The sequence below is a fragment of the Camelus ferus genome, chromosome 12 (assembly GCF_009834535.1).
Source record: "Camelus ferus isolate YT-003-E chromosome 12, BCGSAC_Cfer_1.0, whole genome shotgun sequence".
In the NCBI taxonomy this organism is placed as follows: Eukaryota; Metazoa; Chordata; class Mammalia; order Artiodactyla; family Camelidae; genus Camelus; species Camelus ferus.
Window position 1 is genome coordinate 34,944,361 of NC_045707.1, and position 19,824 is coordinate 34,964,184.

General features: G+C 39.8%; 1 long non-coding RNA gene across 3 annotated transcripts in view; it reads left to right on the plus strand.

Annotated features, from left to right (window-relative positions):
• Positions 1–19,824, plus strand: part of LOC116667668 — an 81,481-nt gene that overhangs the window by 40,412 nt on the left and 21,245 nt on the right. For 2 of the 3 annotated variants that reach the window (XR_004324624.1, XR_004324625.1), the window contains exons 1-2: positions 612–985; positions 1,767–1,822. This is a non-coding gene — a long non-coding RNA (uncharacterized LOC116667668). Of the gene's footprint in view, positions 1–611; positions 986–1,766; positions 1,823–19,824 lie in introns of those variants that run through there. The other variant, XR_004324626.1, reaches the window with a different exon arrangement.

The following is a 19,824-nucleotide window of genomic DNA, read 5'->3' on the forward strand; positions in this document are numbered from 1 at the left end:
CTGGAGGACAGCACATCTGTTGACAACATGGTTACTGAATATTTTAAGCTCACTGTTGAGACCTACTGCTCAGAAGAAGAGATTCTTTTCAAAATATTACTGTTTACTGACAATGTACGTGGTGACCCAAGAGCTCTGATGGAGATGTATAATAAGATTCAGGCTGTTTTCATGCCTGCTAACACAACATCCATCCTGCACCCCTTGTGTCAAGGAGTAATTTTGACTTTCAAATCTTATTAAGAAATGTTTCCTAAGGCTATAGCTACCATAGGTAGTGATTCCTCTGATGGATCAGGGCAGAGTCAATTGAAAACCTTCTAGAAAGGATTCACCATTCTAAACACTGTTAAGAACATTCACGTGTCACAGGAAGAGGTCAAAATATCAACGTTAACAGGAGTTCAGAAGAAGTTGATTCCCACCCTCATGGATGACTTTGAGGAGTTCAAGACTTCAGTGGAGGAAGTAGCAAGTGGAATGTGGTAGAAATAGCAAGAGAACTAGAATTAGAAGTGGAGCCTGAAGATGTGACTGAATTACTGTCATCTCATGATAAAACTTGAACAGATGAGGAGTTGCTTCTTATGAATGAACAAAAAAAAAAAAATTTCCAGAGATGGAATCTACTTCTGGTGAAGATGCTGTGAAGATTATTGAAATGGTAACAAAGGATTTAGAACATAACATTAGCTTAGTTGATAAAGCAGCAGCAAGGTTTAAGACTGATCCCAATTTTGAAAGTTCTACTCTGGGTAAAATGCTATCAAAAAGCATGATACTGCAGAGAAATCATTTGTGAGAGGAATAATCAACTGACATGTCAAACTTCACTGTTGTGTTAGGTTAAGAAATTGCCAGTCACCCCAACCTTCAGCAACCACTACCCTAATCAGCCAGCAGCCATCAACATCGAGACAAGACCCTCTACCAGCAAAAAGATTGATTCACTGAAGGCTTAGATGATAGTTAGCATTTTTTAGCAGTAAGTATTTTTAAAATTAAGGTATGTACTTTTTAAAAACATAATTGCACAGTTAATAGACTACAAGATATTGTAAAGATTACTTTTATATGCACTGGGAAACTAAAAATAAATGTGTGACTCACTTTATTGTGACATTCGCTTTATTGTGGTAGTCTGGAACTGAACCTACAGTATCTCCGAGGTATGTCTAAAAAGATCATGTGTTTGGAAAACACTGGTAGAAAAGCTGGGACCTGTTATATGCCATGGAAATCACATCACAATTCACCAGGCACAATTCCGTTTGAAATTATCCTCCCTTTTATGTCATTCAATGGAAGAAAAAAATTAATCTGCTCAGTAATAAAATGCATAGTCCATTATAGTTATTGTGTTCTTTTTGGAAAAAAAAAAATAACATGACAGCTTTATTCACTCCATGTGGCAAACCAAATTGCTTCAAGTAAAGTACAAATAAGACAAACACTAAAATTGAATTTTTCCTTCCTCTTATACCCAGAGGCATATGCTATGGCTGTAATGCATAAGCTAAAATGGAAATAATAACAACAGTGGAAAACCAAATGAAAATATTAAACTCAGTTAGACAACTGATTCCAAGGGGCAGTAGTCTTCATGACCCATCTGCTTGGAGAAAATTTCTTGTTAATCAGGTCTATAAAAGGGAGTGGCATTGGATTCTATTTTGTTAAAGCCATAAAGTTCATAAACAGTGATGTGTCACTTATCTGTGGAATCTAAATTGTTATTTTTTGTTTTTTTGCCTCCATCCCCTCAGGAAGTTTGCTAACTGAAGCCCCAAGGGAAATGGGCCAAATGGATCCACATGACCAGGTATTAGAGCAAACACCAATGGAGAAATAAATCAGCACTGAATATTTCACATTAGAACATTTGGTGTTCTTTTTAACTGCGATGTCAACTGGGGACTATCTCTTATCACTATGCTGGAGAGGCCCAGTGAATACAGGAATTGAAAATTTAAAACCGGCATACCAAGTTTCAAAAATTTGCTTTAAGTGTATTCTTCTAAAAGATTCTGTACATGTTCAGATAATCGAAAATTCTCGTAGGACTTTCTTTTCCTCGGTCTTGAAAACAGTTCTACTAGGACCAGTTCTATTTTGCTGTCATTGCTTTTATATAACAAGACTCAGTGGAACATGTGACTTAGATTAATATGCAGTTTGTTGATTAATATGCAAGTTGTTGGAAAACAAAAAGTACAGAAGCTAGTTTCTCATTATGCCCCATTGCTATTTACATCATTATTTTAGAGAAGCGATGGAGAGCATAGGCTTTAGATTCTGATGGACACACCACACTGTTCAGAGTCTGGTTCTGCCACTGTGCTAACTTTGGAACCTTGGACAAGTTATTTTACATCTCTAAGCCTCCATGATCTGTTCTGCAAAATGGGTCCAAGGCTTCCTTTCTCACAAGACTGTAAAGATTAAACCAACTCTTGCACAGTACTTGGCTCATAATGAGTATTATACAAAGCAGAGCTAATTTTTTGTTGTTGAAGTATGGTTGATTTAAGATATGGCATTAGTTTCAAGTGTACAGTGAAGTGAATCAGTTACACTTTTTTCAGATTATATTTCATTACAGGTTATTACAAGATAGTAGGTCTAATTCCCTGTGTGATACAGTAAATCCTTGATACTTATCTATTTCATGTATAGTAGTTTGTTATCTGTCAATCCCATACTCCTAATTTGTCCCTCCCTCCCTTCCTTCCTTGCCCCTTGGTCATCATAAGTTTAGTTTCTATGTCTGTGAGTCTGTTTCTGATTTGCATATAGATTTATTTTAAATACTAGCTATTAACATTATTATTAAGCAGATTAATTTAAGATAACGTGGTCAATTCTTTCAGGGGAAAACTGACTGACTTAACACTGGTTATAACCCAACAGATACGGAGCAGCCATTTGCTAAGGAAAAAGCTTTGCTAAGAGGGACTCTTTCAGGCTATTGCTCTGATGGGCACATAATCAGACAGTGGAACTGCTTCTCTAGGAAAGAGGGCCTCAAGCAGAGGGCTTCACAGAGAGCAACTGGAATAGGTTCATGCCACCACAGGTGAGAATGCACCTACGTGCTCACCACAGACTCAGATGAAAGGAGTCAAACAAATATCCACTTTGTGCCTTTCGTGTGCCGGGCACTATACTAAGCCCTTCGCATGTTTAATGACCCTAAAATGGAAGTATTGTACCCATTTTGAAATGACTTCAAAAGTATGTTTCTATGGGTATTTTGCTATTTTTCTATACTGAAGTGGCACTGGGCAAAAAGGTAGACATCCAAGCTGTACTGTTAAGTTCCATTCATTTATTTTATATTTACATATAATTAAGAAATATATACACTATCACCTGGATATCAAATTTTATAAGTATGGGTTCCAAACAGATTATTCTGTATAATTTTCACCAGGATTCCAAGTAGATATTTAATGGGCTGGAGGAAGCATTAATTTAAGTGTAAGTCAGTTTGAATGTTCTAGGTAATTCACTGAAGTAATGGGAAATTTCAGAGGAATTCGAGGGATGATAGTTTGTGCTTCAGAACTGAGTTCTTAAGAACCCATCTGAAGGGATTCATGGGATGCTAATCCCATGTTGGTAAAACATTCAATATCAAAGCAAGGGAGATTATTCCCTCCCCTCACAAAATGCTCAATACTGTTCCTCCATGGTTATTGTAAGGATTAAACCACCTAATAAATATGTATAGAAGCGTAAGGACTGGCACATTGTGTTTGATAAATTAGTTTCCTCTGAAGTTGTGGAATCAAAGTAAACTGAAGCATTAATTTTAGGAGCTGAAAACTGGATTTGATGTACAGAAGGGAAGGTAAGATAGAGCTGTAGTTAAGCTCGTGGACCATGGAATCATGTAAGCAGATTCAAATCATCTTTCTACCTTTTAATGGTGTGTTTTCTTATGACTCAGTTTCCTCATCTATAAAATGGAAATCATAATTAGAATATCCATTTTGTGCACCTATCAGGATTAAAGGGGATGATGTGTGTAATACACTTGGTGCACTACTAAGTGGATATAAAGTACTCAGCACATTACGTGGTACACAGTAAATGCTCAGTAATGTTACCTGCCATTATAATGAATGTAACTCCCATGCTTTCAGGATATATTTCACACCAATAAATGTTTTTCAAAGTATGGAGAATAAAGGCACTGGGCATAATGTGATCTTCACAGCACATGGTGCTTTAAGAGAACCATCTCTCCATAGTGTTTGGTGGAACATTAGTCCCTCAGGATGTTATAAAATAAAAATGTCTCACATTCAGATAGCTTAAGGAGACAAAATATTCTATCCCACTTTGCATATTAAAGATCTAACAAATTTCTTCTTTAAAAAAAAAATCACCTTAACTTTGTTTAATCTAGCATTTCCTCCAAAATCCTTGTCCATATAATATTTATAATCTGTAGCACCAACATGCGATGGAACATTCTCTGAGAAACCCTGATCTGTGTCTTTAGGATTAAGCGCATAGTTCTATTTTATGAGAGTTGTTGAGTTTATTGATTGTTAGTTAAGCTTTAATTTCAGGCCTCTAATTGTCTAAATCACCTAAAAGAGTGAATATGGGCGTTTCTACAGAAAAGCACATACAGTTTTAATAATTTCAGAAAAAAAAATGTATGTAATGACTCCAATGCTATACTACTGGACACTTCAGGGAAATTTTCAACTGAAAAAAAGAATATCAGATTAAAGCAGATCGTGATAGAAGAAAATGTTTGCTATTAAAAGGGACGCTGAATTGTTCCAGTGAATTGTGTGTGGTGGAGATAACTAGTCTCCAAAGATGGTTCCTAATCTTCTAGTGGCTCCTAACTTCATCTTCTAGTATTCACTCCCTTCCACATTATGTCTGGACTGGCCCTGCCTATCAACCAACAGAATGTGGAGTTCTGCACCTCAGTCTAAGGAAGGCCTGGCAGCTCCTGTGCTTTGGGGAGCCCTGAGTCTCCATGGGGATTCTGCTGGAAAAGCCACACAGAGAGCAGGAGAGACCCTCAGACTGAGCAGAGGGATAAAGAGATGCCCAGCTATCTGAGTATCCCAGCTCAGACGGAGAAAAGATAGATGGAAAGCACTGACCTTTGAATCATGCTTGTCAAGGTTCTAGACAGGCCAGAGAACCAACGTGGACCCTACAGACCAGTCAAATCCTCAGGTAATTGTATCCCTGACCCAAATCCCATGAAGCAGAACTGCCCCGCTGAACCTAGTCAACCCAAAATTATGGGATCATAAAATGGCTGTTATTTAAAGCCAGTAAATTTTGTAGTGTTGTTGTTGCTGTTGTTTTTAATGCAGTAATAGATGATCACAGTAATAGAGGGATAGTGTAGAGGGGTGCAAAGAAAAGTATCCAGATGGCCTGTTCTTCATTTTATATTGTTCTTCTAAACACAAGTCGAGTGTAGTGTTTAAAATTTTTTCTCAGGTTCCCTCTGACAATTCTATGCTGACTGAATTCACAAGAGCTTAAAAGGGCAAAAGTACCACAAAAATAGCTTGTCAAAATACTGCAGAAAAATGGCTTCTATAGCCACTCATGTTTTGTGTCAGAATTTTTTGTCTTTAGAGAAAATTGCTAAAAAGATCAAGAAATACTTTTCAGTTCAAGTTGTTTTAAAAATAATAAACAAAAGCAAAGAAGCTGTCTTACCTGTGTAACAAGGAAAAATTACTACTTGATCATTCTCGTAGGCTTACTTCCAAGTCAGCTCCTGAACTAGCCTTTTTTCCCTCCAGGTTGATGATTGTCATTATAAAGTGACCAAAATGGGAAGTGCAACATACTTCACAGGTGGCTTTTCACAGTGAGAGGCTGGAGGAAGGGGAGCCGAGAACAAGGTATCACAAGTTGGGAGTGTGGGTTAGATGGGACAAGAAACCAGAGTAGAAGAGGTTTGATTTTTTTTGTTTTTTCTAATTGCTGTGGGTGTGGAGCTCTGATGTGCAGGAATGATAAGCAAGATAGGCCTTCTGGGAAATTTCTGAGAGCAAATGCAGGATACAAAACTCTCGTACTTTCCCAATAGTGAAGATAATAAATTCTCAAGTTAGGCAGGCCGACTTGTGTTTCCTTTGAATGTGACTCCGTGAAGAGACCGAGCCACATCCCTTGGGATTTACTAGGATTACACATGAAAGGTCATTATCAACTCAATTACTAATGATGTGAGACACTATTTTAGGTACTGTGTGAGGAGAGAAGAGAATAAAATTGATAAATTCTTAAGGTAATCCAGCAGGAAAAGCTAAGAAATATTTAATTATGTTAACAGACTATCACAGCAGAATGTCACAGCTAAATTAAGACTAGGAACGAGAACTCAGCGATTCCTGAAACTGGAGGGTTTATGACCTCTCTGATACTCAGTCTGCATGAATGAACATGCATCAATTTGCGCTTTCTAGGAAAAGAATAAAGGAATGTTTGTCTTTCTTGTTAGCCTGCTTGGAAGGACTCCTGATGGAGAAGGGCTGAGGTCGGTGGAAGGGGCAGAATAATTTTCTCCTCTGTCTTGGCTCCTGGACAGGTTTTGAATCTGCTCAGTGAAGTTTTAGTCAAAATTAAAGAAGTTGGTTTCATCAAGACTTTTCCAAAATACTCAGCCCAAGTAGTGTCACTTAGGGGCCCAAAAGGCAAAGTATGGCCCAGGGATGGGGAAGGTGTTTGCATGGTGTCTCAAAGACAGGGCACTTGGTAAGACAAAACCCTGAAACATTGGGAATGCTGTCTTTGGGAGCTACAGGAACTCATGCCTTTGGCCTGGACATCGCTGGTGGCAGTGGGCATCACTAACCTCGGCAGTAAAAAGGAGTTCTTAAGTGGCTTCATGGGAAGAAGACAAGAGGGATCCAAGAAAGAAAAAGGAAAATCACGTCACACTGGGACCAGAGGTGCCAACTTGGTCACAGTACATGTGAGATACTTGGGAACTCCAAGACTCCACGGTGATGGGTAGGAGGGAGGAGAGCAGAGGGGGGAGTTGATTTGCCTGTACCAGCAGCTCCGGGCAAAAGCAGAAAACCAATTTCATGAATATTAAAATGACTTCATTTGGATCCACTTTTCGGTGGAGCCCGAGGATGTTCAGGTTACATAAGGTACAAAGTCACAAGAAAAAAACCTAGAGGTTTTCTGAGCTGTGGAAGCCAAGGACAAAGGTAGACTAATCCAGACAAAAAAGAAAGTTTATACCTGGTCATAGTACGGTTATGTTTCATCATGTCCTACAGGGGTGTGGAAAATGCCAAAGGGAATGGGCCTGTTTTTGTGTTAATTGACTTCAAGTTTCAATAGGTGACCTCTTTTAACTCACTAGCACCATGTATTTGGAAAAATGCTCACTCTGGGGTGGGATGGGAAGCACTGTTCATTGTGCTGAACAGCTTCCCTGGTGATACAGATTCTGATTTACCGTCCAGCCTTAAACACTTGTCAGTGCACCCCATGAAAATCCAGGCCAATTCAGTTTGAAACAGAGCCCAGAAAAGTTCTTGCACAATAAACATTTAAGAGGGTTTCTTTGGGCAAAAATCGTTATGTGGTGAATTCTGTTCTCGAAGACACCCCTTCCTCCCAAGATTTTGTGGTGGTGACTCCCCTGGGCCACTGTTCCTCTGGAACAAATCCTAAAGTGACAGGAAAGTCAAATCACCTTCTTAGGGAAATCAATGCACAAATATGCTTAGGGCATTGATCAGAGAGCCACTAGACTCTCAAAAGTGAGAAATATCTAAACTGAAGTTCTTGTGGCAATATAACTCTATTTCTATGTGTACAATCTCATTAAAATTGTATAATAAAGTATCAAAATGCCACACAATAAAACCATGTAATATACTTATGATGCTGCAAGTGCTTTAAAATGTGGACACCTGGATGAGAACCTTATCCCACACATCTGTCAGTTTCCTTTGCCATTTCACATCTTTCATTTCATTCTATTTTCCTCTTCCTATTTTCTCTGGTTCTGCCTGAGTTACCTGACACGTGGTTCTGTGTCTCACAGAGCCACAGACCTGAAAAGCTGCCGCAAACACCTGCCTTCCCTGTTAGGACACCCAGGTTATAACTTCCGCTCTTGGCTGTCACAGCACGTCCTGTTCTTTGAGATATCTCCCTCCCTGCTACCTTTGTTTCTGTCCTATCATACTTTTTGAGATGGCTTTCAAAGCTGCCTTTATTTTTCCATTTTGGTTGTAAAATTGCCCAGACCGATAAAGACAACTTCATTTTCAGAACCCTCAGGATAAGATCTGGTTTATTCATAGTTGCCACCTAAATAGTAGATAACCCTTTCTTGACTCTTACGTTCAGCAAGTGTTTAAAGGGCTATCTTGAAAAAGGATTAGATGGGAAAAGAACTGGGATATACCTTAATGTATCACATCTGTGCCTCTGTATACATATATTTTATCCTAGGTCACACTTCCTTTTCCTGTTACATCCTCCTGGCTGGGAATGAAGGAATGATATCATGGATTAAAGTGCCATTTCTGGAAATTCATTTCTTACTGGCATTAAGCAAGCCAAGAAGATGGGATCTCAAAAGATTTAATGAGTAACACACACAGTATTTATGTTGCCAGTAATGCAACAATTGGTCTGCACTAATCAACAGTTAGCACATTAGTGGATTATGTTGACGAATTATTTGGAAGGGGACTTCCTGAATCTTAATGATAATTTTAAACATCATATACAATGAGGTTTATTTTAATGATGGCCCTAGTATCTCACTACTAGGCAAGAAGGGACCCTCAGCCTAAACCTAGTCAAGGAGAGAGGCAGCAGGGAGAAGGCAGGGTAACAGGGTAACAGGTTAGGTTAGGCTCTGTGGCCAGACGGATCTGGATGGCAACTCGGCTCTGAAACATACTGCCCATGGGACCACGGGAATGTTATTTAACTCTCTACGCCTCAGTTTCTTTATCTGTAAAAATAAAGAGTATATCTATCATGAAGATTATGTAAAATGATGCATCCAAAGTACTAAACACAGTGTCTGGTAGAGAATCCACTTTTACTAAGTGGCAGTGAAGTAGGCATTTGCCATTATTTTGGGCCGTCCATTAACTTCACTACCTTACTATATTTGGGGAGTTCCTTGTTTTATAGGCCTAACTGGGATACACAGCCAGTGTATGAGTATAGAACCTGCCAGAAAACAGCAGACCCTTTCTTTCCCAGCCTCCCTCGTGGCTGGGGTGGCTACATGAGCCAGGCTCCATCAAACACATACACAGATGGGCAGAAGGGGAGAATGTGCCTTGATGGTCAAGAGTGGCAGCTAACAGCTCATGCAGTCAATGACAGCAGCAAGGGTAAGCTGTGCTGTGGAGATTTCCAGAGTTATGTCTCTGGTAGGAGCACTGGCCCTGGCCCCCTGGTTCCTGCACCATTCTGAACCTGGCTCTCCAGCCTTCCCATCACTTCTGTGAGCTACCTAATGTCAATTCACTCAACTCCTTTTCTCCTTAAGTCAGGAAAAATTGGTTCACACTGCTTAGCTTTAAGAACTCTTATTAGGAAGGCTATTAGTATGTCAATTTTTAAGCTATATACCTTAAGTGAATTCATCCAGAAATATATTGAAAGGACTGTTATTTTATTCTACTTCACAAATACCATGAGGACAGGAAGTGGGTCTGCCCTGTACACCCTGTATTCTGAATGCCTAAAAAATCATCTGGTTATGTGGTAAATGCTTAATAAATACTGACTGAATAAACAGTGAATTATGAGCACAGAAAGAGCAGTTACAATGACCTGCTATATTCTCTTTCCCAAACAGTAACAAACTACATATAAAGTAATCGCAAGCTGGCAGCCCTGCTTCAGGAGAAGATAAAACGTGGGAGGATGCTTGACTCCTTCATTCACAAGGATAAGCATTTTCTAGAGAGGAAGGGGAGACAGGAATGTCTATAAAATTTTGGTAATGTCGAATTAGAAAACTCAAAATACTCTTCTTCTCATGATTACTGGCTAATGATATATATATATATATATATATATATATATATATATATATATATATATATGTATATATATATATATATGAAAAGAATTCTTTTAAATCAAATGACAAACAAGATGGTGAGGAATTATCAGAAGGAAATGGGACTTGGAGAGATGAGCACAGCACTCAGAGCTATTTTTGCCCTGATGACATTTGTTGAGCCACTAGAAGCAGCTGAGAAACTAAATTATACTGGTGGTTTTCCAGTGCTAAGGGGGAAAAAAAGAACTCTAAGGCCCACCAAAGGTGGGAACCATGTAACTCGCTCTTTGGTTTTGGACTGGGACCTTGAACAACACCCCAGGAGTCAAAGTAAGTTGGAAGTAAGTCCTCTCAGTGACTGCATCCCAGCTTTCAGCACGGAGTGTTCAAGGAAATCACAAGCTTTTAAATTGAATGAAAGGGAAGTAAAGAGGAAAATTGCTGCTTTGGACTTAATTCTAGCAGAGGAACACTTGTGAGATAGAAATGAAAGAATCCTTGTGTTTGAGAACAGAGCCTGGCCTGGAGTGGGTGTGAGTGGGGGTCCTGAGGAGGCAGGCAGGAGGGCCATTTGCTGGGGTCTCCCAGTCATGAATGACCTCAGGTGTAGATTTTGGATGTTCTGTCTACATGAGGTTACAGACATTGTAATGTGCATGCACAATCGGGTGTTTGTTGCAGAAACTGGTAATTTGCAAAATATTAGCATATAAAAAGTACTAACATTTTCATGGCCCCATTTTGGCCTTAGCAATTCACTTTTTAAATACACTTAGAAAAAAATGGAAGAAACCAAGGCCTACTAGGTGGGGAAGGCGGGCCTCCAGGTATCTTACCTCACCTAAGTGAGCCATAATCCAAAGGGCTTGGCAACCCCTGATTACCCTAGGTGAGACTTCTTCCTCATTTACTGTCTTGGAGATGGCTGTCATCTGCCAGCTGCCCAAGAGAGAAGTCTGCAAATCTTCCAGACTCCTCACTTTCCGATTTCCAGGCTTCATCATAGTCCCTAATGTGCACCCTGCTTCTTTGTCCTGGAAGAGACTCCGTTTTTCACTTTTGCCTGCAGCACTTCCCATCCCGGACCCCACAGTGCCAAAGTAACGCCTACTCAGCTCCGAGACCAACCCCATTAGGGAACCCTGGCTGACCAGCTGGCACCTCCATCAGCCCAGGTGGGCTGGCACAGCCCACACTCTTAGCCTCCAGTTTTCATTTGACTCAAAAAAGATATGCACTGCTTTTAAGATTTGGATACATCTTGCCATGGGGCCCTCCAGACAAGTAAAACCAATGTTCACTTCCTCCGAGTCTGCGAGAAGGCCTGGTTTCCCAAAGCTCTGACCACACTGGCTACTATTATTAAAAGCCATAACAAGACTCTGAAGAGTCATTAGTAAGTTGTGTTTTAATTTCCAGATTTTAGACAACTAACTAGTGATACCTAACCTCTTTTTTCTTTCTCAAATTTTTATTGAAAAGTTTTTCTGGCTTTTTCTTACTGATTTGTATACAGCTCCATGTAGAGTAAGGTCATTAAGGTGGTGTTTATGGTATAGATTGCAAATGCTTTTCCCAGGGTTGACACCTTAATCTCTGTGTTTGATGGTATCTTATTCATTTATTGGTTTGCTTACTTATTGTCTATCTCTACCCACTAGAATACCAGTTCCATACTGAAAACCTTCATTTATCTTGGTCATTGCTACATCTCTGGCACCTACTAAAAAACATGGCAAATAGCAGGTGATCAATAAATACCTACTGAATGAATAACATCCATGAATATCCATTTTAGCCAGACTATGTGGTAGTGCTAAGGATGTACAGGCAAAAGAAACTATTCCTGACTTCACAATGCTCACAGGCATTGTGGTTCTGCGCAGACATAACTAAGCTCCAGGCCTCTGCATGTTCAAACACGGAGGCGCTTAGCACCATCTGAGGGTGGAGTTCTCTACCCTGTGATGTCAAAGGTCACTGAGCAGACACTCATGCATGCCCAGTTGGAGGGTCAACTATCCAGTCTTAACCAGTTCAGCTTGAATTAGACACATCTGACTCCAAGTTCTTGAAAAACATCTGAGGCAAACATCTTATTGTTTAGACTAAGTGCAGCTTGGAGGACATGCAAGTCTTTTGTAGGAATAATTAAAACAACCTTGCTTAGTGAAGGCAGGTGAAATGGATTTGACTAATGGTTACCCATGGTTTCACTACCTCCAGACTCCTTGTTATGTGAGCAAAACTAATCCATGATTTTTGTAACGGTTTATGCAACTCACAGCTGAATGCAATCATAGCTGATTTCTCTATACCCTCTATAAAATATAAAATCAACTGTACATAAAATACTAAAGAATCTGTGTTCAGCTATAGATGGCTGGAAGACTCACGGCCTAATTAAGTGATCTGCTCATACTCACAGGCTCTCAGCACATGAGGTTCAAATTTGTGTTGCTGCAAAATGATAAATTTCTATATGCAATTGAGCTTTGTGGTCACCTTTGAATGTTCAGTCTTCTAACGCTGAGAGTCTGGATTTTACCTGAGTAGAGGGACTATGTCCTACAATTCAGAAAATAGGAGGAATTTTAACTCTATGATCAGAATCTCTAAACGGTTTATAACTTTCTAATGACTGTAACACTAAGCTCTAGAATACACATATTTTACCAAGTAACTCATCTAATTCAGGATGCATGATGTGCTTTTATAGATTTAGTTGATTTATCCATTACACTCATAAGGAAAAGAATGGGCAAAATATCATCGGAAAGGGATTCTAACCAAAGGCTTCTTGGACATCATTTTGAACCTGGGAGTCTCTTACATAGCTTCTATCCCGTATTTTGGCTGTGGGACCCTTTGAAACTGAAATCTTGATATGTTATAGCTTTCTGGGGAAGAGATTTCAGCGTTTCTCAAAGCTTTTTCTATAATATACCAGACCTGAGAAGTACTTTTGAACAAAAGGGTGCAGTTGAAAAATACTTTCTTGACCATCCTTCATGTTAACTTAAAGGCACTAAGACATCTCATAGTTAAAAAAAAAAAAAAACCCGTTAGTATATATTTTAGCCCAGCATAGCTCAGAGAGCCTTTTTCTTGTACAGTGATTGCTTCCATAGGCCACTTAGAAAACCACTGGAATCCACAATGGCAGTTTTCAAAATTCAAACAGTCTTCCTTGAATGTTTTTTTTCCCCCAGCCTTAAATTGTTTTACTCACTATTAGGAAAACATCATGGACAACATGAGCCCAAGCAGCACTAACATGCTTTGCAAATTCAGTCACATCAAATAACTTCATTTCCTCTTCCTTAACTAAGATTGTTCACAGAGAATCTCCACGACTCCTTCTACTGCAGAAAATCCTGTGCCTCTGTTCTGTCCTGGGTAGAACAGGTTTTGTCTATTTAATGGTATCTCTTTGGATGCCATCCACGACTTAGCTGACAAACACCACTGTTGTCTCTCTCCCAAAGTGGGAATACACTTTTGTAATAAATCACCTCTTCATCTCTGCAGAAGTATTTGACTCTCCTATTTCCAGAGCCAATGAAAGCTAGACTTAACACATGTGAACTCCATTAGCATGGTCTGTAGGGCTTTAGAAAACATCTGGGAACATGGGGCAGACTGAAGAATAGAGATCAGCTTACTCTCAACATCCACTACAAACACATCAAACAGAAAAGGACACAGACTCCTTCACAAATAATACCACCCAGAGTCAGCCTACAGAGAGTTGTTAGCAGGCTACATCATTCAGTGGTAGCTTTTCCTTAAAGCTTTTGAAATTGCAAGCATACTGGTTTCCTAGAGTGGCAGGGTATGCAGTCAAGCCTTTTTAATTAAGTTTGTTGGGTTGGTCTTTTACTTAAACCACATTTTTAAGCAGATTCCTTTTATTTCAATAATTTAACACTTTCTGAGTACCCACTTTTTGCAAAGCACCACATCAAATTCTGATGGTGTGGGAGATTGTGTTTCTAAGCTGACCACAAAATTAACTTCTATCCCACATGGCCTTCTAGAATGCAACTTTAACATTCCTATCGGGAAGTGCGGTCTATATTCCCTCCTCCTTGCAATTGGATGGGCTTCTGTGACTCTACTGATCAGAGAATGGTGGAAGTAATCAAAGTTGTGAGGCTAGGTCGTAACAGGTGAGACAGCCTTGACCTTGCCCACTGGAATTTTCTCTTGTGAAGCTTTTAGCTGCCATGTCAGCAGTTTTGCTGCCATGCTGGGAAGAAGCCCAAAACAGCTCATGTGGAGAGACCCCAAGGAGAAGCCCTGAGACTACATGAAGTTTGATGGATGCCAGCCAGCCCCTAGCTGCTCCAGTCCCCACTCCCACTGTCCCAGCTCCAGCTACCATCTGACTACAGCAGCATGCTAGACCCCCAAGCCAGAGCTGCTGTACTAAGTGCTCCCCACACTTATAAGGCCATAAAGTGTAACGAAATGATTGTTGTCTTAAGTCACTAAGTGTAGGGATGAGATTGTTACACAGCAATAAAACTGGAACAGAGGCGTACACAGATGATAGTTCATGGTCTTTAGGTTTAAAGGAGCTTGAAATCCAGGTGGGAAGACCAAACACACATAAGGAGAATAAAAGAGTGAATGAAGGGAAGAGGCAGACCAAAAAGGCGGGCAATTGGCTAAATATGGGAACAAACTGACTCATTTTCAAACTGGTGTGGAGGAGCCACTTCCAAATCTCAGACCTGTCGCACATTATTGTTCAGAGTCCCAACAGGGCTTAAACACTGGAGTTGACAAGGAATGGGGCAATTTTTAAACCCAGCTTCTGATTTACAGTTGGTGGCAGAGATTTCCACAAATCTGAAGTAATGGGAATTCATATTAAGCATTTTTATAGGACTAAAAATAAGCATATTCGTGAATTATTTGATCACAGAATTCTACTGGATCACTTAAATTAAAAAACATCTGACAGTCAATTAACTATATGCATGCTTACTCTGGGCAGAGAAGCACTATAGTAAACATAATGACAGAAAAAACATAGGGCATAATCCATGACATGAAGTGGTTTAAAACCTTTTGGGCGTTTTAAGCAGAATCACAGTCACATTAACAAAGATGCACAAGTAGTTAGCCACAGTAAGGAAGAGAAGCTAAGTACACAGCAATACAAATTAGATACAAATTAAAGACAGAATTTTAGGATGCTTGTCTCGTCTTACAGTCTTTGCTTCAGTATACCCTTGTCCTAAACACTTTATGATTCTGACCTAATCTTGGTAACAAAAATCCAAGCTCAACTAGGTTAGGGCTCCCGTTCTACATGTATGTCAGGGTCTTTGTCCTAAAGACAATAATGAAACAAGCACATTTCCTGCACCATATTTTGCCTAGGTCTTCAACTATCTAAAGCAGCATTTCTGAAAAAACAAAAAATATACCATAAGATGTCTTGCAAAGAAGAAAAAAAAAAGAATTGGAGTTCATGTTATTTGCTTACAATGAACATTCATATATTAAAGGCTCTGAGAAGTCCTGAAGTTAAAGCTACATAATATTTGATTAGTCAAGGGTTTCCCAAACTTTTTTGAACACAGGAGCTTCCCCTTCCTTCCTTGCCCACTTCTTCCTTTTTCCTCCTACCTTCCCTTTTTTGGGTCACTGTTTCATGGAATACTTATTAAAACATTTTAGGCACTGCTGCTTTAGTGACAAGAGAAAATGGAGTGAGTTTTACCCTCTCTTGTGTGTCTCCTTAACTATATAGCCTCAGGCAGCTTAGCCAACTTTTCTGAGTTGTTCATCTATAAAAGAGGAATAGGTACAATAAATTCTACCTTATAGAGTTGTTGTGAGGTGATAAAACAGCTTTTGTTTCCCTTTCCTTAGAGAATTAACTTTCCCCTTAAAGATGGGACCAGAACAGACCTCCCAGGCTTTCAGTAGTGCTGACCTTTGTCTCAGATACTGAACAAATCACAAATTGTGCTCCTAGGTAGGGATTCTGGGCCCAAAAGGAAATAAGACTTGGCCAAAATTTTCTCCTTGCTGGAGTCCTCTGGCTTTAATCCAGCAATCATGGGCTAAGTTAGAAAGGCAGAAGCATGTAGTGATTAAGCCCTTAGTTCCTAGATACAGAATATCTTGGTTCAAATCCCATTTCTACCATTTATTACCTGTATGGCCTAGGAAACTTAACTCTCTCCATCTATATAGAATGGGAACAATAGTAGTAGTACTGACACCATAGGATTGCTATGAGCATTAAATAATTCATACTTGGAACAGTGTCTAGAATCACGTTGACTATTAAAACAGGTTTATAAATATAAAAGTAGGTATAAAATTGAATAACTGGCCTTACTTTAGATCTTAAATAGCGAAATAGTTGAGGCAAAATTATTTTGGTGCTATACTGTGCTTTCTTCTTTAGAACTGTCAGTCTTCCACTTTGCTACTACCTTGGGCCTGACCTCAGAAATGACACTGCCACTATGATCCTTTTGAGTCATCTATAACTCGTCATGCTCTTTAAGGCTCTCAAGCCTTGGGAGGTTCAAAACAATTAGATAAATTTTCTATATTACTCAGACTCTGTTAACCCTCATAGAACACGCTGATCTTTTTAATGCATAATGATTGGGTTTAATAAGAGGAAATCTGGCTGAGAGTGGTTATTACCATGAATATGCAGGCATAAAAAGTTGGTGGGGTGCAGAATGGGCACCATGATAATTTTACCGGGTTGAAATGGGGGCAAAGCTCAGCATGTGGAGTGAGCTGGAAGAATGCTCTTAGCACAGTGGTTATTAATATCTGCTAAAGAACCTGACCTTTGTTGCTGTAAACAAGACCAGATAATTACATGTTCTAAGAGCAACTTTGAGATGAAAATTGAGGCATTTGTCAAAGGGAACAGGAAAGTAATTTGTACTAAACTGAAATACGGAGCTTTCGTCTTCATATCTGACAGGCTTGGCCCTTGTCACAAAAGATTTGTTGCTTTAGGTAATAATAATTAGCATTCTCTTCCATGAAGCCTCTTAGCCTCTCATTTTCTAGAGGAGGAGGCTGAAAGGAACGTGATATGTATAAACAGTCTTTGGGAAGGACACACTTTTTTCCACTCTTTTTGGGTGCGTTTGCTGTTCTTACCTCAGTCATTTTTCCAAGATAATAGGCACTTTGGGGTCATTGAGTCACAGGCAAGTAAGGTGACCACCCTGGAGACATGATCCCCCCCGCCCCCCACCGCTGACTCACAAGCAGAAGAACAAAGGAAGCAGCACCAAGCCCAATTTGTTTATGGTTACAGCCTCCCCATGGTACCTGATTACCCCTGTCTGCTCCTGAAGGTAACATATTTTTTCAGGGAGGCAGTTCATCAGAATTATCAAAGTTTAAAGGAATTATTTTAATCCAAAATTGGATTCTCCACCCCCAACCTTTTAGTTGCACAAAGATGTAGAGGCTGATGTGAAAATGGTGTGATGTAAATAAGACAAGAAGAAAAGGACTCATTTCCAAGTCAAATTTCATTTTTGTTCTTCAGGGTTAATATTCTGTCCCTTGTCATCTTTCTTTTCATTCTTATCCTTTCAGGTTAAGTGAAAGTTTGCACTAAATCAATAACATAACTGACTTTCATTCAGGTCAGTCGGTCAGCAGAGGGTTCTCTGTTAACTGTTGACAGTCTCAAAGAAACACACCTTAGTGGCTTGTGCTATGGTGCCTGTCGTTAAAGAGACCACGCCCAAGCTCTAACACGGTTGCTGTCTGCCATGCACTAGATTTTGTGCTGCATGGGTGGTGTGACGGGGTATAGGATAAGATTCCTAACTGGGATCAAAAAAGAAAGTTAAATAGCATTCTAAGTTTTAACTAGTGTATCCAGGCCCTGAACTAGACGTGCCTCTAAGTCATACACATTAACTAGCAAATGACCTATACTGACAATAATTATTATTAAAGTAGAAGGTGAAAGTAAGTCCTTCAGGCTGAATTTTCCAGATGATTTAGGAAGTGAAATTTGAGCAGGTTCAGAAGGAAGGTAAGCGGCCACTTTTAGGGCAGGTAGAAGCTGGCAGTGGGTAGGCATGTTTTGTAAAGAAAATGACCACTGGACCAGAAGTTCAGTGAAAGAGTGGGCAGGGATAAGACAGGAGAGCAGGCTGAGGTCAGATTGTGGAGGCCTCAACATCTCCAACAGAAGCATTTGGGTGTCTAATTTCAGATGATGGACAGCCACTGAAAGCTTATTAATACTGCAAAACAAACCTAGTGTTAAGAATGAAACAAGGTCTTTAATTATTCAATTTAATCACAAATGGGAACTTGATTTCTTCCAGGTATGGACTTTCAAGGCAAGTTTGACAGATTCCTCCCAGTCGGGCAGGCACAGAAAGGGGCTGCTGTGGCAGAGGAGAAAGCCTGTGGTTTGGGTGCCCACGGACCTGGCTTCTAATTACTTCTCAGCTACCTTCTTGCTGTTTGACTTTGGGCATTTCCTTAACTCCTCTGAGCCTCTGTTTTCTCATCTGTAAAATGGAGATATATCTACCTCTTAGCATGCTTAGCATTCATTAGAAATGAGTTCTTGGAACACAGCTTGCACTCAACGAATGGCAGCTGATTTTTATTTTGTGATTATTACATCAGCAGTTGTCTCATGCACAAGCTTAAAAATTGTGGTTGAATCAATTCTGATTAACCATGGAGGGTTTTTTCTTTTTTGGCCCCAAAATGCTTATGAAAAATGTCTTCTTGGTAGTGAGCAAAGTCATCTTTATATCTTATCTGAATGTTAACACCTTCTAGGTGGAGAGAGGTGCCCTGTTGGGAAGTGCTTTGCCCCCAACAGAGGAAAGTAGCAGCCAGGAACCCAAGGTTTTCACTGACACCCTGGCTCCTAGTTTGTTGATTCTGTGTTAGTCATGGAGACCCCCATGGGGAGGAGAGCACCTCCAAGAGCTGAATCTGCCCTCACTCTCATCTCTGAAGATGCAGCATTGAATGGTAGAAAGCAGCTGAATGTTGGATCACACAGACCTGGTTTCAGATCCTGACTCTGCAGCTTATGAGCTGGGTGTCCCTGCACAAGTTGCTTAGACTTTGAGCCTCACAAGTTTCATCTTTAAAATAAGGATGATCACCCTTCGCAGGGTTATTGTGAAATCAAATGAGCTAATGGAGGTGAAGGTTCTAATTTCAAAAAATCCCTAAATATACTGCAGCAATTTTTCATCTCTTTTCTCCCTCCATCCTGCCTTCACCTCTTTTGTCTTTCAGAAGAGACCATGGTACGACGTAGTCCATGAGAGCAGGAAATGAGGAATTCTTGTTCCCTTCTTACCCCCTACCTCAGTTGTAGTCAAACCGTTTCTCCCCTTCTATCAAGAGGGGGACAGTCAAAGCAGGCACTGGGCAGGTCACCCTGGAGTAAACCCTTAAGTGACACCTCAATTGACATAAGACTAAGCAGAGTTAAACACCTTATTAAGTCTCCTTTGGAACTTGAAGAAAGGTAAGGAGAAGTGTGTCAATGAGAGGATATGAGAAGAAAAACCTCAAACATGGGAGGAGAAAATAAAGAATTTTAGGGCAATAGTTTAAAATTTTATTCGTTTATTATAAAATGGGATTTTCTTAAGCCAACTGCTCTTTATGAGAAAGTTACCATATTATGAGTAATAGACCAGTCACACTCTTTATTCGGATACTACCACCAAAGGGAAATCTGACAGCTATCTATTCTGGGGCCTTGT